We start from the raw sequence: 22,409 nt of genomic DNA on the forward strand, positions 1-22,409 counted from the left end.
ATTTTTATGGAGGCTTCATCACATAGGCATAATCAATGATTAACTCCATTTCCATCTCCTCTCGCTTCTCTGGAGAGTGGAGGGGAGGGTTGAAAATCCCAAGCTTCTAATCATGACTTGGTCTTTCTGGTGATCAGCCCCCCCCCCACCAAGAGTCACCTCATTAGAGCAAAATACATTGCTATTACCCAGGAAATTCCAAGGAATTTAGGAGCTCAGTGTCAGGAACCTGGGTCAAAGACCAAATATTAGAACAAAAGATACTCCTAGTGCTTTTATCACTAAGGGAATTACAAGGGTTTTAGGAGCTCTGGGATAGGAACTGGGAGCAGAGAAGATATATATTTTCTATTACCTTATACCCTGGGCTTGTTCTGTCTTCTGATTTCAGGACCCAGCCTGAAAGAACAGCCTCTGCATAGGACATGTCTGGGAAAGAGCAAGAGAACTGGCCAAAACTCAAGATGAGTCGTAGATTTTCTGCTCCAACATGGTAAATGCCATATTTACTCACATTTCATTGGCCAAAGCATGTCACATGACCAAAACCAGATCAAATAAGGTGAGGACATAAAATCCTCCCATAGGAGGCACAGTGGATCACCTGACAATGGACAGGGAGGGGTGGGTAGTGATTGGAAAGAATAATATATTCCACCATGATAATACAAACTCATTATAGATAATTTAGAAAATGTAGAGAGGAAAGAAGAAAATCAAAATTACCTGTAATCCCACTGTTAACATTCTGATATATTTCTTTCCACGATATATGTCTGTGTGCTTGCTTGTTTTGACAAATTTAGGATTACATAACATATACAAATATATACCAGCTTTATAGGCTGCTGGTTTATATAGAATTATAATATATAATGAACTCTTTCCCATATAAATAATCATTCTTTTGAAATGTCACTTTAATGCCTGCCCAATTTTCATATTAGTTTGGATAGACCAGATTTTGTAGCAATAAAAAAACCTCAACTTTGTTGCCTGGCTTCGAATCACAAAAGTTTATTTCTTATTCAAGCCACATGTCCAATGCAGGTTGACATGGAGACTCTGCTCATCTTGATCACTCTGGAACAGAGGCAGACAGAGCAGCTACCGTCTCACATGTATCTGGCTATTGTGTAGGAAAGAAAGGAGAATATAGGGTAGCATGCAAAGGCTCTTAAAGCTTCTGCTCCAAAGGCTTTCACATTTTGTTAGCCAAAGCAAGTCTCATGGTGTGATTTTTTTTTTTTAAATGGCCACAATATTTTGCAGATCCTCCAATCAAGAATTGAGTCTGTTTCTCCACCCCTTGACTCTGGGCTTAGCCATGTGACTTACTTTAGCTAATAGGACATTAGCAAATGTAACATAAGCAGAGGCTTAAAATATGCTTGTGCATTAGGGCTTGATCTCTCCTAGTGCTTTTAGAACAGCCCAAGATTGACCTAGAGGATGACAGACCATGTGGAGAGAGAGACCATGCTGTCCCAGCTATTACAGCCATCCCAGATATGTAAGTGAGGCCATTCTCAACCATCCAGCTCCAGCCAGCCCAGACCAGAACTGTTTAGCCAATCCACAGATTTCCAGCGTGTCTTAAGCCACTAAATTTTGGGGCAGTTTGATATGCAGCCAGAGCTGGCTTATATACACATCTGCATCTAATTTCATCTGGGAGGGAGCCATGATATTTTTTTTAAAGTCTAAATGACTAGCTCAATATTAAATCGTAAGGATGTGCCATCGTTTATCTAACCACTTTCTTATTGTTAGAATCACGTTGCTACCTAATGTGTCACATCACATTTACTATAACTATAAACAACACTACCATGAATATCTCTGTGTATAAATATTTATCCACGTTTCTGATTGTTTAATTATAATCAATTGGTGGAAGAAGAATTACTGGGTCAAAATTTAAACCTCTTAATTACCAAATTATGAGACAAAAGGATTGCACCAATTTGTATATCTAATGAAAGTATGTAAGTGTTCCCATTTCACTGCACCCTTACTCACCATCGAGTGTGAGCTTCTAAAAGCATCTTTACTAATCTAACAGGGGAAAAAATCTCATTTAAATTTTAATTTCTTTGCAAATTGAGGTTGACTTTTTCTTTTAAATATTGTTAACAGTTAAAAAGTCTTACATAACACTCAGAGTGTATATGATAGTATTTCCTTATTTTTCTATATTGAATTAAATCCAGCCTGAGTGCCCCACAGGACTAAATTGGCCGGAAGCTCGATACCAGATATCTTTCCCAGTTTCCTTTCCCTCTCTTAGATAAGTCCATCTGGGTTCCCACGGCCTTGATGTAGTGTCCAGTTCTCACACTTAGACATGTCTTATTCAGGTCCATCTACCTCGAGGGCATTAGAGTCGGTGCAGGTCCCCTCCTGCTCAAATTTTTAACCACCTGTTGTTTGCGCAATATCATGTTCTGTCAGCACCACAGGAAGGCAAGATGCAGACCTCTAGTTCCCTTGATTTGGCAAAGTTATCATTTGAGAAAGCTTAAATGTGGCATGTGGGGGATGGGAGGTGAAGGGAGGTGGCTGGGATGACCAGAGGTTACATGTACTGCAAAATGCTTTTCCCAGTGGAATGAGCAGATATCTCAGAAGACAAGCAGTGTAACTATTCGGAGCATGATATAAATATCAAAAGTCTAAGAAATCACATATGGAATTATTGAACCATAAGTCATCATATTTCTTCTGTAAGAAAAAAATCACATTTTTATTGAGTTAGAAAAGAAATACGAAATCAGACTATGAATACTGCTTCATGAACAGACTTACTACCAAGACCCTCTGTATTCACACCTCCCAGCTCCACTGTTTTTTCATACGCTGCTCTTTGAAAAAGCTGCACTTTCTACCAAATGTCAGGGGATATAGCTTCAGTCAGTCAACTGTTCTTATCACTTGGGGTGGTGGGGTGGAGCCCAAACCCAGTCACAGTTGCTTGCCTCTAAGGAGCATATAGTCCTGTCTTCCAGTCTTCTTTTAGGTAAGGGAGCTGAGTGAAAAAGCCAAGTCCCTATGAAACCCACTAACTGACTCCCATCAGCCTATGTGCCGGTGTTACAGGGGTCAGTATAAGGGCCAGCTGCCCTGCATCTAAGACAAATGGAGGACTTGCAAGAAAACCACGAAGGCTGCTAATGCCAAACACGTTATGAGGCAACATTTGCCTGTGCAATCTGTGTGTTATGTCTTCTATAAAGGAATGCCAGTAAAGGAAGGAAATGAAAACCATTCCCAATATGGGCAGCCTCCCCTCCCCCACACATGCTAGAGCTGAGGCAGTGGATACAAAAGTGGGCAAAGGAGCAGTGAGGGGGAAGGGACCCTGAGAAGGCAGATCAGAAAGGTCAGCTCCTGTGCTTTGAATTCGTTGCTGGAAAAGAGAGGAGTTTTTAGATGGGACCCCCACAGAGCCGTTTTACTGTTCCAAGTCTGCTTGGGGTCCTTTTGATGTAGTTACTCTACAAAATCTCACATCTCCTTTAAGATTCAACTTCAGCTAAGGGCCCTGAAGAAACAAGGCCTCTTTTGAAAGAATAGAAGAGTCCAGAAGCTTCTGGGTTCAACAGGCCACTGTCTAAACTGACAACCTGCTCTCTAGCCTGAGGGATGATAAAACTTCACAGACTGGGAGAGAATTCCACGTCAAGAATGTCTGCTTCTGAGAACTCACTCTGATTGCCCTCATCCCCATTAACAAAAACAGATGTGTGTTCATGAGTAAAGTAAACATTCAAGGTCAATATACGTTCCTCTCCAGCAATCTAGTTTGGCACTTCAATATGAGCAAATAGGCTATGAAGCAGAGTGGAACTTTTCTATAACATTGGTGTCGAGTGACAGGACTCACATCTGTGTATTAGGTTAACTGTTACATTAAATATCTACAGAATAGACTTTTTCTGTTTCGTGGGAAATGATCTGAGCTACGGTAAATCTACTGACGTGGAATAGTTATTGTCTATGAAAGAAACAAGAGAGTATGATATTTATGAGCCTGAGTTTGAATGCTGGTTCTAGTGCTTACTATCTGTGTAACCTTGGGCAAGTCATTTAACTTCGGTTACTGTCTCTAAATGGAGGTTTTAATAGTATGTATTTCCTACCTTGTTAGCACTAAGCATGTAAAAATGTGAGCTTATTCTAGGATTACTCCAGGACACTGGGGGAAGTAGTATCCAAGAAGTATCGATACCTAAACTTGTCTTCATTCATCCTTTCATCAAATATTTATTGAGTACCTACAATGTGCCAGGTAGAGAGATGCAGGTAATGATGAAAGACACACCTGAAAGTAGTCATGGAATTTATGGTCTCCTGATTCATCTGCCACCCCCCCGAGACGTGACCCTCCAGTATCACTCAGCACCCTGAGTGTGATGTTTCTCAGAGTTACCTGAACCTAAGAATCACCTGGCACTCTTGTGAAAAAACAGATTCTAAGATCTCACCTCATCCTACTGAATATCGCAGGGAGACTCGACTTCTTTTCCTCATTGGCAAAATAGGAAGCAGAGCAACCCTACCACCGTCTCATTATGTGTTCCCAGAGAAACAGCATATGGGAAAGGTCTTCAGAAACCGTGAAGTCACTCTCCAGCATGTGGCATCTAGGTTCTCTCTGGAGGATCAGAGAAGCCAGCCAAAGGCCACTCAGTGCCTATAGTCTGTCCTGGTGTCCTCCCACCCCACCTCCTCCTTCTGGACTCTTTGGAGACATGAATCAGAAGCCACCTATCCCCGTTTTAACCTAATGAGTTAATGGGTCTCATACAGGAACCAGCCTCAAGTCCACCACCAAGGTGAACACTTGCATTATGTTCTGGGAATGCCTATTACAAGGCTTCAGAGGTCCAGTCAATGGCCGTAACTGGTGGTTTTCAAGGGACATCCCTGCCTTCCCTTGGTACCTGCTAAAATGGGAGATGAACCCAAAGATTAGAGGGGTGAATTGTAGGGTCTTGGTTAAGTTCTCATCACCCAGCCCCTGCCCACCTCTCCAGCTTCATCTCCCACTCCTCTTCCATACATCCACTAGCCCTTGACTGCCTCTCCCCTTCTCCAGTTTCAACGGGTCACAAAGCCATCCAGAATAATGATGATATTTCCTAGCCCTCTTGCTATTATTATCAATGGGTTGTAAGCAGAAGTGTCATATGGCCACACCCAGGAACAGCCCACAGTAAACAACTGGCATGTGTCTTATCCCTGTTCTACCCTATGCCTTCCTGCATCCTGCTGCTTGGAAAGCAGAGGTAACAACTGAAGCTCTAGCATCTGTTTTGGGTGTTGGGAATGAGACAACGTGTTAGGAGTTCTGGGACCCTGAGCGCTGTGTGGAGCAGAGCCTCTGCGTTAGTCCTGAGCTGCCAACCTCTGTACTGTTACATAAAAGAGAAATGCACTTCCATCTAACTTAAATCTGTGTTATTTTGAGTTTCTATTACATACCTCCAAAGTGAGTCTTTACTGATGCGGTGCTCAGGAGGATGGATTCTGGAAATACACTGCCTAAGTTCAATCACTTATTAGCTGACAGCCGCAGGTGTTTTGCTTCGCTTCTTGGCCTCAACTATAAAAGGTAGATGCTAAAGACAGCATCTACCTTCCTGGATTGTTGTTAGGAATGAGCTAATAATATATGTGAAGCTTAAAACATGTAAGGCCTGACATATGGTAAACACCCAGAATAAAAGTGTGCCCTAAGGGAGTAAGATTGAAGGTTGTTCTCTCAAATCAGAGGTAGGCTTTTTTAGTGCAGCAGCAATACCAGTAGTGCTAATAACATCTTTTAAAATTTTATGGATTACTTTGCAGGAATCTTTTCAACAGTTATGTATGAACTGTGCATTATGTATGTATGAGTTATGTATTATTACTTTCATTCCAGAGAGAAGAGAATGCAAGGTTAGAGAGGTTAGGTTAACATGCCCCAGATCACATAGCTAATAAGCGGCTGTGATAGGATTCACATGCAGGTTTTTCACTTCCAAATTCCATACATTTTCTGAAAACCTTCACTTGCTCCTAAATGCAAGTTGTTGTACTGCTATGCATTCTCTTTTTCTAGATGCCTGACACACATACATTTTTTGCAAAGGGATTCCCAGACTAGATTTTTCTGTTTGTAAAGAATCAAAAAGGGTGCCCAAATTCCCCATGTAAGAAATTTTGTTTTCTGGTCGCCGACAGCTCAAATGTGGATAGGCCGTGTATTTGATCCCATAAAATGTTAGCCCTAGACTATACTTTGAAAAAAGGGATCCGATCAGGGCTCGCCTCAGGAATGGGGGTGGAAGAAAAGCCTTGATCCATCCCCATCCTGGTTGTAGTCTGGATAAAGAGCCCTGATTCTGAGTGATATTTCAGGCTCACCCTAAAAGGGGCCCAGAGTTGAGTGTCTGGGATGGGAGTGAGGCTTCATGACAGTGCATGTGTTTTGAATTGACAATTCTTTTAACAGAAGCAACTTGGAACCAGGACTGGGGGAGCTGCTGCTCACTGGAATGTTGTAGCCATTTTCCATGTTCCCTGAGGGCAGGACAGGCGGCTCCCATTGCATCTGGGGGCTGTGGGGGGGGGTGCGGGGGGGGGGTGGTTAAGTTAGACACTAGGAAGAGCTTGCTTGCTATAATGATTGTGAAAGGCAGGCACAAATGTGGTTGTGGAATATAGTTATCTGAAAATTTGAAGCAAGTATAGGAAAAAGTCTTTCACACATAGAGGATATGGATTGAATGTTGTTGTATCAGAAAACAGGAATTGAGAACAGAAAGTTATGGTATAGGGCTTCCCTGGTGGCTCAGTGGTTAAGAATCCGCCTGACAATGCAGGGGACACGGATTCAAGCCCTGGTCTGGGAAGATCCTACATGCCACAGAGCAACTAAGCCCATGCGCCACAACTACTGAGCCTGCGCTCTAGAGCCCAGGTGCCGCAGCTACTGAGCCCACGTGCCACAACTACTGAACCCCATGCGCCTAGAGCCTGTGCTCTGCAACAAGAGAAGCCACCACAACGAGAAGCCCGCGCACTGCAACGAAGAGTAGCCCCCGGTCGCCGCAACTAGAGAAAGCCCGCGCGCAGCAACGAAGACCCAATGCAGCCAAAAATAAATAAATAAATAAATTTATATAAAAAAAAGAACGGGATGGTCAAAAATAAGATGCTCCATGCAGTGTGTAGAATCAGGGAGGGATGTGGCTTGTGCTTGTGCACCTTGCTATCTCTCTGCAGAGATGAGTGCCTGGAACCTAAGGGCTTGGGGTCCAGCACAAGCGAATGGGAGGAAGCTCAGGCAGCGGCCAGGCTGGCACGCCTCCCTGCAAGGCCTGGGCATTCCGGTCCCCTCGTGCACACAACCAAAGGGTGAAATCAGGTGAAAGCTGAAGACTCTCCAAGTTCCGAGTTCCTCTGAGCCGGAATGTAGAGAATTTCTATCGGTGGAAAGTGATTTCTCTGTCCTCTGTTAGTTTCTGTGGGCTACACTCCTGAATCTCATTTACACTTTCTCTTGAAGAAAAAATTGTGTAAGCCTATGGAAAGTTTCTTTCCTAAGCAGCGGGTTCTATGTAGGCGCGGCGTGGGCGCGAGGGTGTAGTTAATGAGGGAAGATGTAGGGAAACGTGACAATATCAACTTAGAAACGGTCACTCCAATCCCTTGTGTTTGACTTGGACAGGGAGGCCTGCCTGCTTTGTCCTACTTCACAGGAAAATGACAGAGGGGATAAGTGAGAAAAAGTTAAAAGTTATGCACATCCCTTTTGCCTCCAAGCCTCTTACAGCCTGCCACATCATTAAAAAGGCTTACTGTGTAAGTCTTACACCCAAAGTTTAGAGAAAAAGAAATATTAATTGAAAAAAACTTGTTATATCCTAATGAAGTTTGTTCTTTTCTTCACCTGTACAATTTCTTTTAACTTATATAAAATGAGAGAATTGGTGAAGGAAAGAAGAATTACTTTTTCAACCCACAGACTCTACATTTACTCCAATAAGAAATTCCACTGTCAAATGTAGTTGCCCCAAAGTGAACACAACCAACCACAAGCAGTTGAAAAGAGTTGATTTATATGATTTTCTATGTATAAAGGTAAAGGGCAAACGTACAGTGTTAGCTATCCTGATTCAATCCCAATTTTTTCTCCAAAGGAGAGAGGGAGAGAGACCCAAAAGGGAGAAGAGTTGGCTCTCAGTAGCTTTCCATTCGGCTGGAAAAGGAACAGCTCTGGTTGCTACAACTATGGTTGCTCCTTCTTGCTATTTATGGATGGGGTGGCTGTTACTGCAGTCCACTAGTGCCCCCTATTGTCCCCTTCAGGAAGCTCACAGGGCAGCATGAACGGCCGAACCTGGGTAAGTCATCTTGACACCCTCGAAACTTTTCTGACAAAGAAATCTCAAAATTTTGAAACTGTGCTTCCATATTTAATTCACTGAAAGACAGTTTATAGTCAAGTTACATTATTATTTCTGAGACTTAGAGAATGTTAGGAGGGATCTTTAGAAAGTATGTAGCCAATTGTTTTTTTACCTAAGTGTGGGTATTAGCTCTGAGAGATATTAGCAGTTATTACGTGAAACCAAAATGGGTTAGGAGACACTGGGTTAAATAAACATTAATTAAATATTAGATAAGCAGGTTCTTTCCTGCTGGTCTTCTCAGATCCTTGAATATGGATTGTGTGTCTCCCAAGGGGAAATGCAATTTCCCGATAACATTTGACAACAAGAACCACGTTATATATGAATTTCTTGTAGGGCTAATATTTCAGGGAACACTTTGGGAAAGTGCTAATTGAGTTCAGATGAATCATTCTACAGATTTGGAAATAGTCCCAGGGAGGTGCCAGTGGCTGGGTGGTAGGTAGTAGGGCCGCCGTGAGGGTCCGTCAGGAGGCTCCCGGCTCCCAGAGCTGCTTCTTCACCCGAGAGCCTACCTCCTCCCCAGAGTCGATTCTTAGTATTCCTATTTCCACAAAGCATGTTTACCTGCGGAATGGGAAATGGCATTGCCTTCAGCCAAGGATATTGGGAAAGCGAAGTAGACCCCTTTCAAGTATGCTCCAACTCTTTGGGGAGGAGAATTTGCTTCTGGTATTTTCAATTCAATTTCACTGTCTCTTGTGAAGAACCTCATTGTTTTATAAAAAATGTATATTCAGCAAATACTTACGATGCACATGGTTTTCTGGTACTTGGAAGATTCAAGATGATATAGCACGTTGGGTAAGAGCAAAGGTTTGGAGGTCAGGTTCTGGTTCTGCCACATTCTGACTGTGTACATTTGGACAAGTTACTTATCATCTTTAAACTCAAGATATGGAAACAACTTAAGTGTCCATTGACAGATGAGCAGATTAAAAAATTGTGGTGTGTGTATGTGTGTATATATATATATATATACAATGAAATTTTATTCAGCTTTAAAAAAAAAAGGAGATCTTGCCATTTGAAACAACATAGATGAGCCTGGAAGACATTATGCTAACTGAAATAAGCCAGGCACAGAAAAAAAACTGCATGATCTCACTTACATGTGGAATCTAAAAAAGTTGAGTATATAGAAGTAAAGAATAGAATGATGGTTACCAGGGGTGGGAAGGTGGGGGAAATGGGATGATGTTGGTCAAAGGATACAAAATTGCAGTTATGGAGGATGAATAAGTCTAGAGATCTAATGTACAGCATGATGTGGTTATGATGTTGGAAATGATGTTGGAAATCTGCTAAGAGAGTAATTTCAGTGCTCTCACCAAAACAATAACTAAAAAAGTTAACTATGGGAGAAGATATGTTAATTCGCTTAATTGCAGTGTATGATTACTGCATACACTATGTATATGTGTATCAAATCATCTTGTCGTGGGACTTCCCCTAGAGACCAGTGGTTAAGACTCTGCACTTCTACTGCAGGGGGCACGGGTTCGATCCCTGGTCAGGGAACTAAGATCCCACATGCCTCGTGGCGCGGCCAAAACAAAAAAAATCATCATGTTGTACACCTAAAATATATACAATTTTTATTTTAAAAACTCAATTTGTAAAATAAATAAAAGACTCAGAATCCCTATAAAACCTGACTAATCCCTTCTCCACAGGATTGTATTGAGGATTAAATTAGAAAACACAGTTGTCCCTTGGTATCCACGTGGGATTGGTTCCACCACCCACGCATCCCCAACAGATACCAAAATCTGCAGATGCTCAAGTCCCTTATATAAAATAAATACTCCATACCCAGGGTTCCACATCTGTGCAGATTTCAACCAACCAGATTGAAATCCATGGTTGGTTGAATCTGCGAATGTGGAACCCAGATACAAAGGGCCAACTGTACATGTAAAATGGTTAGTACCGTGCCAGCACATGTGTTTAATAAATATTTGCTGCTGCTGCTATTATTATTGTTTTCCTTATTATGATTATTGATATCATTATGATGATATTGTTGTTACTTTTATTGTCCCTGCCCTCAAGGACTTAATAGCCCAGTTGGTGAAGACAAGCACACTCAGAAACTTCAAATAACAATATAAGGGAATGGAACAGAGATAGCAACTAGGTCTCACGTCACTTGCCATGAGCCTTCAGTGGCTGCCTCAAGTGCCATGTGGAGAAGAATTCTGAAGTTCTTGCCAGCCTTGGAGAGAAAGAGCACTGATATCAATTAGTGATGTTTTTCATGGGAATGAGGAGTATGAATGAAGTTATACCACACATACTTACCATTCTTAAAATGAATGATGAAATGCCAGATGTGACAGATTAGATAGAACAGTCATTTCTGGAGAAGATAAGATAGCTGGACCTTGGAGGATGAGTTTGATGTGAATAGAAGGAGATGAAGTAAGGGAAGGAGAGGTATCTGGCACCAGGGATTTTGTGAGCAAGTGTGCCAGATATAAAATCCATATGGCCTATTTGTGTGGCAATAAGTAGACCAGTCTGTCTAAAGAAGGGTTTGATGCTAAAGATTAGCTCTACAAATATGGTAACCAGAGATGCGGAGCTGGTGATGCAACATCCAATAAATTCTCCCACTGTTCCCACAAATTCCCTCTTATGCATTGGGCCATGTGCCTCTCAGAAAATGTGGATACCAGTAAGTCTCTAGCACCATCTTGTCTATCATGGAGCTGTTCAAAGGCTCTTTTCCAGGACCTCCCTGGTGGCGCAGTGGTTAAGAATCCGCCTGCCAAAGCAGGGGACAGGGGTTTGATCCCTGGTCCGGGAAGATCCCACATGCCACGGAGCAACTAAGCCCGTGTGCCACAACTACTGAGCCTGCACTCTAGAGCGAGCCACAACTACTGAGCCTGCACGCCACAACTACTGAAGCCCGCACACCTAGAGTCCGTGCTCCACAGCAAGAGAAGCCACTGCAATGAGAAGCCTGCGTACTGCAAGGAAGAGTAGCCCCCGCTTGCCACAACTAGAGAAAGCTGCACACAGCAACGAAGACCCCTCTCAGCCAAAAAAAAGCTCTCTTCCAGCATCCTTGCTCATGAAGACCATATCCTTTCATGTTTTCATATTTAGTCCCCAACTGCTGTTCAGAGCCCATTGCTCTATGTGCACTTTAAAAAGTCTTTACAAATGTCTTCCATCATGTACAGATGGCATTGCAGCCCCAAGCATCTGATTCTCGGCAAATGCACACACAGATAAAAAGTCATTGAAAATGAAAAGTGAAGAATCAACCTACCAGAAATTGCAGCTTGCATGTATACCATGTGCCTTCCCTCTATTCAGAACTGTACTAGCTCTGGGAGGGATATCAAAGATGGGTTTACTAAAACCACAAATAAGGATGGGAAGTTTTGAAATATCCCCGTTTGCAAAACTTCATAACGTGGCATAATGAGATTTTATTCATCCATTCTTTTTTATGGAGTATCTACCAAGAAGCAGGCACTTCTGTATTAGTTGGGACTTGTATGGTTACAATTGACAGAGACCTAACTCAAGCTCGTTTAAGCAAAAGAAGGGGCTATAGTAAGGGATAATGTGACATCTGTGAAACCAAAAGACAGGAATGTGCCTGGGGCACAGGAACCACTGAAACACAGAACTCCAAGACCATCAGGTTTCTCTTTTATTCTTCTTGTCTCTGTGCCTTCATTCACTCGCTTCCTTAGTTTCATTCTTCCTTCTAGCTAGCCATCACCTTTCTCCACGTGGTGAAAAACAGGGGGCCCAACAGCTCTCAGATGTACCAGAATATCTCAATAGCTTTGGGCACTAGAAAGAAATTATCTTAACATTCTCTCTGGTTCCAAGTTGAAAAATCCCCGGGAAGGACTCACTGAAGTAGTTCAAGTCGGATAAACTCCAAAGAGTCATGAAACAACATGGCAGCTCCTGTGGGAACCGTAAAGATGGGGCGAAGAAAGAGGAAACTTATGGAAGAAAGGGGGTGAAGTGCTGGGCCAACAAAACAAGAGGTGCCTGTTACGCCTTCCCTTATTTGTTCTTTCATGCTAGTTCAGCTACGCTATCAACAAACAATTCCATTCATTTAATAAGCACCTATTCATTTACCGAGTGTCTGCTATGTGCCAGGTACTATGCTGGATTCTAAGGATGAAACGATGACCACGATGCCTCTTAGAGTGCTAGGCATTCAGAGATACAAAGAAATATAAACTAGACTTGGTTTAGGACCTCTGGGAACTTACCACACAACTGAAGGCAGAAGACTGTATTTGGAGAATCATCAAGGGGCAAGCTGTGTGCTATAGATAATGAAGGTAAAGGAAGGTGAGTGGGGTCAGTGAGACCTGGAACCTTCCAGGGAAGCATCTTGGAGAGGGTGGTACTTCTTCAGGGTCTTTAAAGGGTGAGGAAGTTTTTGTTTATGACTACATGTGTTTTTTGTTTTTTTTTAAAAAGAGTATATGATTTCATTTATAAATTTATTTTTTTTGGCTGTGCTGGGTCTTCGTTGCTGCGCACGGGCTTTCTCTAGTAGCGGCGAGCGGGGCCTACTCTTCGTTGCAGTGCGTGGGCTTCTCATTGCAGTGGCTTCTTTTGTTGCGGAGCATGGGCTCTAGGCACGCGGGCTTCAGTAGTTGTGGCACGCGGGCTCAGTAGTTGTGGCTCGCAGGCTCTAGAGCACAGGCTCAGTAGTTGTGGTGCAAGGGCTTAGTTGCTCCATGGCATGTGGGATCTTCCCTGACCAGGGATCAAACCCATGTCCCCTGCATTGGCAGGCAGATTCTTAACCACTGCGCCACCAGGGAAGTCCCACTACATGTGTTTAAAGTGCAGGATTTTCACAACATCACACTAAGTGAGACCTCTGCTCCTGGCTGTCTGCATCTGGAATGCAGCCGGCGGCCAGTGGCCCTGTTCCCTTCTCAGAGACAGGACTACCACCCACAGCTCTTCTGATAGCCTTGCGTTTTATTGCCATAGCCTGTTGGATCAAAGCCTCTGAGTTTGATGCAAGTTCAGAATAATTTCCTTCAAGGATTAACTCATCTTTCTGGGCTTGGGGAGCTACACAAGCAACATCTGGTACAGCCTGCAGAGGCATTCTTCACCCAAGGAGTTTCAAATTTCAACATGTGAGCCGTCCTGCTGAATAACATCATCAACGGGAAACAGCACTCAGAGACCTCATCTGATGGTAACAAGAGCTCTATGTAATGCCCCAAATCATGTTTTGCACACGACAGTAATAAATGGTGCAAACTGTAACAGGTCCTTTATCACTTTGTTTCTTGCCAAAGGGACTGAATTTCACACTGATGGGGTTGAAATCCCCTTGCGGGCATCCTCTGGGGCCATTTCATAGCCCGTGATAGCACTATTAACAACCCCCATCCTGTGCATGGACCAGCTGATAGGCTCACATTTTAATGTAGTCACAGGGAATCTCATGGTTAGTTCCTTTTCTAAGATCCCATCTCTCACCTCCCTGTCTGCCCAGGCGTTCCTGGAAAATCCTTGGTTGGGCCCATTTCCTTGCCCCTTGGTAAATCCTGGCTTTATTCTTCTACACTGTGTTTTTGATATCCCTGGCTCTGCCCTCTGCATCCTATGGGTTAGTCCTACCACTCCTGGAGTTCTCTTCAAGGTCAAGATTTTACCATGTTCCTTGTAAAAGTATGAAATTACAACACTCCCTAACACCATACACAAAAATAAACTCAAAATGGATTAAAGGCCTAAATGTAAGACCAGACACTATCAAACTCTTAGAGGAAAACATAGGCAGAACACTCTATGATATAAATCACAGCAAGAACTTTTTTGACCCAACTCCTAGAGAAATGGAAATAAAAACAGAAATAAACAAATGGGACCTAATGAAACTTAAAAGCTTTTGCACAGCAAAGGAAACCATAAACAAGACCAAAAGACAACCCTCAGAATGGGAGAAAATATTTGCAAATGAAGCAACTGACAAAGGATTAATCTCCAAGATTTACAAGCAGCTCATGCAGCTCAATAACAAAAAAACAAACAACCCAATCCAAAAATGGGCAGAAGACCTAAACAGACATTTCTCCAAAGAAGATATACAGATTGCCAACAGACACATGAAAGAATGCTTAACATCATTAATCATTAGAGAAATGCAAATCAAAACTACAATGAGATAGCATCTCACACCAGTCAGAATGGCCATCATCAAAAAATCTAGAAACAATAAATGCTGGAGAGGGTGTGGAGAAAAGGGAACACTCTTGCACTGTTGGTGGGAATGTAAATTGATACAGCCACTATGGAGAACAGTATGGAGGTTCCTTAAAAAACTAAAAATAGAACTACCATACGACCCAGCAATCCCACTACTGGGCATATACCCTGAGAAAACCATAATTCAAAAAGAGTCATGTACCAAAATGTTCATAGCAGCTCTATTTACAATAGCCAGGACATGGAAGCAACCTAAGTGTCCATCATCAGATGAATGGATAAAGAAGATGTGGCACATATATACAATGGAATATTACTCAGCCATAAAAAGAAACGAAATGGAGGTATTTGTAGTGAGGTGGATGGAGTTAGAGTCTGTCATACAGAGTGAAGTAAATCAGAAAGAGAAAAACAAATACAGTATGCTAACACATAAATATGGAATCTAAGGAAAAAAAAAAAAAAGGTCATGAAGAACCTAGTGGCAAGACGGGAATAAAGACACAGACCTACTAAAGAATGGACTTGAGGATATGGGGAGGGGGAGGGGTAAGATGTGACAGGATGAGAGAGTGGCATGGACATATATACACTACCAAATGTAAAATAGATAGCTAGTGGGAAGCAGCCGCATAGCACAGGGAGATCAGCTTGGTGCTTTGTGACCACCTAGAGGTGGGGGATAGGGAGGGTGGGAGGGAGGGAGACGCAAGAGGGAAGATATATGGGAACATATGTATATGTATAACTGATTCACTTTGTTATAAAGCAGAAACTAACACACCATTGTAAAGCAATTATACTTCAATAAAGATTAAAAAAAAAAAGATTCTACCATGTTCTTAAAGGTGAAACCCTGTAATAGTTGGGTGTTATGTGTCAGGGATGTATTATTTATAGGGGCACTATTATCATCACCAGTAAGGAAAATGAGGCTCAGAGTTTGAGTGAATTGCCCAGGTACGAGATATGAACCCATGTCTGTCTCACTTCTAAGACTGTGATCTTTTTAAGGGATAAATAAAGAAATTCCAGAATATGGTCATGGGAGTCCCACATGGGAATCCGTACTTCCAAGTGGGGGAGGGAGAAGGAAAGAGAAATAAGGAAAACACGACCCAGAGTAGTGGCCCTGAATTTAAAGGAGGAGAATTTTGAGACATGGTGAATTGTGTCTAAGGCCACAGTTGGAGAATATGGAGACTATTGGCATGAAGAAGACTATTGGCCGGACTTCCCTGGTGGTGCAGGGGTTAAGAATCCGCCTGCCAATGCAGGGGACATGGGTTCGAGCCCTGGTCCAGGAAGATCCCACATGCCACGGAGCAACTAAGCCCTTGCACCACAACTACTGAGCCTGAGCTCTAGAGCCCGCACGCCACAACTACTGAAGCCTGCACACCTAGAGCCCATGCTCCGCAGCAAGAGAAGCCACAGCAATGAGAAGCCCATGCACTACAACGAAGAGTAGCCCCCGCTTGCCGTGCCCGCGTGCAGCAACAAAGACCCAACACAGCCAAAAATAAATAAAAATTAAAAATAAATTAAAAAAAAAAGACTATTGGCAAGTGTTTTCAAGAAACAGTTCAGTTGAGTAATGGGTCTGGAAGAGGTTGAGTAGTGGGTAGACTGCAAACAAAAAGAAAGGGCCACCAGATAGATGAGGGAATAAAGTGAAAGGCTGTTCTGTATCTACTAAACTTGAAACTCGGGGTGGAGGGGGACGGGGTGGGGACCCAAGAATTGTTTTGACAAGCCCTCCAGGTGATTCTGATACACACTAACGTTTGTGGACCACTGCTATAGTACAGTTCTCAGCCTTGGCTACACATTGGAATCACCTGGAATAATGATGCTTCTGTTCTATTCCTGAAATTCATTTAGTTGCTCCAGGCAATGGGGGGGGGGGCGGTTTACAAAACTCTACAGCTGATTCTAATGTGCAGCTAAGAGTTGAAAACCACTGCTGCCTCAAAGAGGAAGTGAAAGGGGTAAAAATAACTGTGATGCCAAGGGCTAGCTGTGCCAGGCATTGTGCTAAGGATAAGAACATGCTTTTAAAGCTTTAATGGGCATAAGGAAAACCCAACGAGCTCCCAGGTGCTTTACGGGCACTGCTCCAGTGAATCTTCATGACAAGACTATGAGGCAGGTATGATGGTTATTCCCATTTTACAGATGAAGACACTGAGGTTCCATGAAGTTACCTGACTTGCTGGGGCATCAAAGCTGGAACTTGAAAATCAAGTCTTTGACTCCAAAGTACTGATTCCTTTTTTTAGAATTGTGATAAAATATATATAACATAAAAATTTGCCACTTTCACCATTTTGAAGCATACGGTTTTAGTGGCATTAAGCACATTCACAATGTTGTGTAACCATCACCACTATCCATTTCCAGAACTTTTTCATCATCTCAAACAGATACTCTGTACGCATTAAACAGTAACTCCCCATTCTCCTCTCCCTCCAGCTCCTGGTCACTCCTATTCTACTGTCTGTCTCTATGAATTAAAGTATTCGTTCTAAATCGTCATTTCCAGATGGGCTCAAAGAAGAAATGAAGGTGCTGAGGTTGATCAGTTTTTTTCCTTGAATAAGGTATCTTTGAGTTAGGTGAGGCTCCCACCTGAAACCCGTGTCCCCAGATACTGAAAAACTTGTAATTCCCACCAAACAGCATAAGCTCTCCTGCCTCTGTGCCACAGCACAGGTGAATCCCTTTTCCCACCTTGCCTTCATTTAGCAAACTCTATCTCCTCCTCCCAAGTCTCTCCCTCCAGGTATGACCATCCCTAGGGATCTGAACCAAGCTCTTCAACTAGCATGGTCCCACAGACCAGGCTTTGCAAACTAATGTTAACTCCAACCACCTAAGCGTCTTATTAAAATGCAGATTTGGATTTAGTGAGTCTGGGTTGGGGCCCTAAGATTCTGCGTTTCTATCAAGCTTCCAGGTCCCTGGAACACACTTTGAGCCGTGAGGTCAGAGAGGGCAGTGCTTCACCATAGCATGTTATTTGTTTTGTTTTTTTTAACTCTAGTGTTTCCTTGGCTGTTTCTCCACTCCACTATAAATACCTTGAGGGCAGAAACCCATCTTATTTATGGTTATATTCCAGAGACTAGCATGGTGCCAACCCAGAGTAACTCTCAATAAATGTTGAATGAATGAATAAATAAATGAGCTCACAGGCTGGAAGGATAAAAAGGAACCAGATCTGTGAAGAGCCTGGTAAACCCTACTAAGGAATTTGAAATTTATCCTGAAGTTATGGGGAGCCACTGAAGGATTTTAAGAGGCTGTTATATCAAATGTGTATGTGCAGTGTGTAAGATGTGTTGGAAAGGACCAAGAATGAAATTAAGGAAATGATAGTGAGCTACTGCACTAGTCCAAGCAAATAATTATGAATAAATAAGGTAGTGATGGTGGGAATGGGGAGGAGGAAGAGGTTTCAAGGCCATGTAGATGGTTAACCACATATCCCCGTTTACTTCAGACAGACCCAGTTTCCTTCTGGTTCACTTATTAATAATGTCCCTTTCATTCCCCAGAATGCCCTGGTTTGGATGATAATTATCTTTTAACCCAGTACATAGGAGATGAAGTTAATAGAACATGAGGTGGGGGTGGGGAGCAGAGCGTTTCTGCCCTGGGTGACCCAGGGAATGGTAACACCATTCACCAAATCAGGCAGTCCAGGAGGAGAAGCAACGGGAGAAGTTTCTTTTTAAAATAAAAATAGTTAAAAAGTGAGTCACTGAAAAATATTCAGTAAATTGCAGTAAGAGGATGACAAAAATTGCAAAGGAGACACACAAATGGGTGAAGTCTGAGGAGTACTGAAGGAAGTTATCCTCCCTCCCTGAACCTCTGAACTGAGTTAGTCTCGGAGCCATTTATTAGGAAACCTGCCCTCATCTGCCATTCACACCAGCTGCAGATGGGAAGTCGAAATGGCCAGTTAATTCCGAGTTTTTTCCCTCACTTCTCACTTTCTTATTTTGGCTGCATTGGGTCTTCATTGCTGCGCGCGGGCTTTCTCTAGTTGTGGTGAGCAGGGGCTACTCTTCCTTGCGGTGAGTGGGCTTCTCATTGCGGTGGCTTCTCTTGTTGCAGATCACAGGCTCCAGGCACGTGGGCTTCAGTAGTTGCAGCATGCAGGCTCAGTAGTTGTGGCACACGGGCCCTAGAACACATGGCGTGGACTCAGTGGTTGTGGTGCGAGGGCTCTAGGACACACGGGCTTCAGTAGTTGTGGTGCGTAGGCTCAGTAGTTGTGGCTCGCGGGCTCTAGAGCGCAAGCTCAGTAATTGTGGCACAAGGGCTTAGTTGCTGTGCAGCATGTGGGATCTTTCCAGACCAAGGCTCGAACCCGTGTCCCCTGCATTGGCAGGTGGATCCTTAACCACTGCGCCACCAGGTAAGTCCCACTTCTCATTTTCTTCTCTTCAAGTCACTGCTGCATCTGCTCCCAACAGCCAAAGACTTTTGAGTATCTTCAGCATTAATTGGATCACAGCTGACCGTGGTCATTCAGACAGTCAAAACAATGACAGAGCACACCAAGGCCTAGTTAACTGAGTCTTCTCAAAAGAACACATCCCCTGGGTTGAGCCAAAGGTCAGGGAACACCAAAATGTTCTACCTCATTTATAAGCCCCGTGACCCAAGATCCTTACTAATCTCTATTCATACTTGCCAGCACCTTGGCTCTTCCCTCCCCCTACAACATGTCAACAACTGGGTAATTATTTAATAAACCTCAGAGCATACCTTTGCTTCTCTCGGCCAGAGAGACCAGGGATTTTCCTGGTTTCAGTTTCAAGGTGGTTCTGACTTCAGAGTTCCAAGTGTGGTCAAGCGGAAGAATAAATTCACCCGCTAGAGCCTTTTGAGGGAACTTTCAAACAAAACTGTGGCTTTTCAAGTATTAAGAGGAAATGACAGACTGAACTAAGCTCAGTATTCATTTTAATATGCGCGTTAAAGGTTATGTTAGCAGCTGTCAAATTGCTGGCCAGCTCTAACTACATCACTCTTCACCCTAAATCAGATATCTTGGGTGGCACCCGGAACTTGCTTCTCTGGGCTGACCCTAAGCAACAGGATTGTTCAAGAAGGTGAATTTTGTCTTCCAGGCATTCCTATCACTTGTGCTGACATTAGCCTGATGAGCAAGGGAGCTGGAACCTGGGACCCCGATCCCGGAGACCCTTCTGCTTCCGCTGGAGGCTCAGAGAACTCGACATCCTCCAACCACATCGCCTGCTGGAGGTCAGATGCCAAGCCCATCCGTCTGACAAGTGTGACCACTGAGAACTTCTGTTACTCAGCCTGGGGGAAGCCTAAGTGGTCTCTCCTCTGCACCCCACCGTGACTGCCTCCTTGGCAAGTAGAGAGCAGATGTTTCTAACCCCAAGTCCATCTTACTGCACCAATCAGAAGCAAAAGATACTAAGAGTTCAGAGTCCTAAGAAACCACACCTCACAGCCACCAGGGCCTTAATCATACTGAAAGTCCCCCAGCCCCCAGCCTCACTGCCCCATGGAATCCTTAGCCATTTTGGTGCTCCCCCTCAAGGGTCGTGCCTGGCTGTGGGAGAGCTAATCTCAAACTCCCACCAAAGATTGTTGTGGCACACGAGCCCTCTATCATGTTCCCACTACCTACTCCCTGCCCCCTTCTCACAGCATCTTGTGGTTGGATGCTCAGTCAATATTAACAGGACCTGAGTGATAATGCAAGCAAGTAAAGAAATGTTCTTGGTGGTTAAACAAAAGTCCCTGAATACCTGGTACTGAAAAAAATTTATGCTGTCTCTCCACAGGTAGTCCCAACTTTGTCTTTTTCAAAATGACAAAAGGATTTTGTGGACAGTGAAACTATTCTGTATGATACTACAATAGCAGATACATGCCATTATACATTTGTCAAAACTCATGGAATGTGCACCACACCAAGAGTGAACCCTAATGGATACGACGGACTATGGTGTAATGATGTATCAAGGTAGGTCCATCAATTAAAGCCTATTATTTCTAAGTAAGTTAAGTTTCTCAAAGCTGGAGACTCAATCCCTCTCTCCCTCTCTCTCTCTCTCTCTCTCGCCCCTGCATCGCTGGTGTTCCCCACTCATTGGGTCATTCCACACTGACCACCAAGCTACAAGGTCAGGGAGGACCAAAAGGCTTGTGGATTCCCCCTGGTTCTGTAATGGGTCAGTTTGCCAGAAAGAGGAAAGGGAATATTGTGGTTGATGATTGATGTCTATAAAAGCAAAATGTTCTCAGAAGATAAGGAAGTATAAGTGAAGTGGCGGCCCTTCAAAGAGATCCCAAAAGAGAAAGTGGATAGAAAAGGGATGAGATTAGAAGAGGCAGAGACAAAAGTGCAAGATCACAATGAAAAACCCAAGTGAGATGGAGACACTCTTGACCATGAAAAGGAGAGTGGGCATCAGTTGGGAGGAGGTAAAAGACAGTGGCGTCTGCTGTCCGCAGAGAGGGGAGCAAAGCCTCACCCTCCCTGCCCTAGGGGCTTAAATAACAGGGACAGCGAAGAGGGCTTTGTGGAACAGTGACACTGTCAGCTGGCTGCTGTCCCACACCATGTACTGCAGAATCCACATGATGAATGAATGAGTTGCCAAGAAAAGTGAACTTACAATCAGCATCCGCAGTTTAGATGGAAGGGTGAAATAGCTGGAAAGATTTTCCAACAAAAACACTCATGTGAAAAGGTTCCAAAGGCAAGAAGACAGTATTTGTCAAATCACAGATGCAGTTCCCGTTGGTCCCAGCATTCCCACTTACGGGAATTTCTCCCACAGATTTCCTTGCACCCGTGTGAAATGCTGTTATGTACTAGGTCACTCACTTGTAATTGCAAAGCTTGGAAACCACATGATTGGTCATCAAACAGGGGACTTGTTAAATAAAGGATGGCACATAGAATACTGTACAGGTGTAAAACAGAACAAAAAAAAACCCAAAGAAGCTCTCTATGTGTTGATAAGGGAACATCTCTGAGATACACTGCTTAGTCAAAAAGGCAGGCTCAAAACTGTTTGCAAGGTATGCTACATTTGGGATAGAAATTAAAACGGAAACGTTCTTAAATGTGTGTTTCTGCTTGTATTTTCATTAAAAGGGGCTATCTGCCAGAAGAGGGGTGAATTAAGTGTGGGTAGAGGAAAGTACAAAGGCTTTGCACAGAGTACTTTTTTATATCGTTTTGATTTTTGAATCACATCAATATATTACTGATTCGAGATTTTTTAAAAAAAGAAAACATGGTTCAGAGAGTAAGGGCTGTGAGTGGGAACAGTTGAATCACCTGTTATCTAGAAATTATCTTTCCACCCCAGCACAGTGAGTCCAGATAACAGTAGTTTGCTATATTTGCATATTAGGAGAACTCTTGGGTATTTGTATTAAGTCAGGGCTCTTATAGGAATAAGCATGGGAAATCCAGCTCAAGTTTACCGAAGTTAAAAAGAGACTCACGTAACTGAAGAGTCCAGAGGTAGAGCCGGCTCTGGGGATGGAGGGCTTTGCTCATCACTGAGGGACTGCCTAGGCCGCAGGCTCACTAGGCATCATCTATCTCATGGCACCCTGACCAAAACCACAGTGCAGATGGCTGGTAGCCCCTTCAGCATTTTCCAAGCATCGATTTTGGAGGTCGCCACCACCCCCAATGTGAGTTTGGCA

Source organism: Balaenoptera acutorostrata, chromosome 11 (assembly GCF_949987535.1).
Source record: "Balaenoptera acutorostrata chromosome 11, mBalAcu1.1, whole genome shotgun sequence".
Classification (NCBI taxonomy): Eukaryota; Metazoa; Chordata; class Mammalia; order Artiodactyla; family Balaenopteridae; genus Balaenoptera; species Balaenoptera acutorostrata.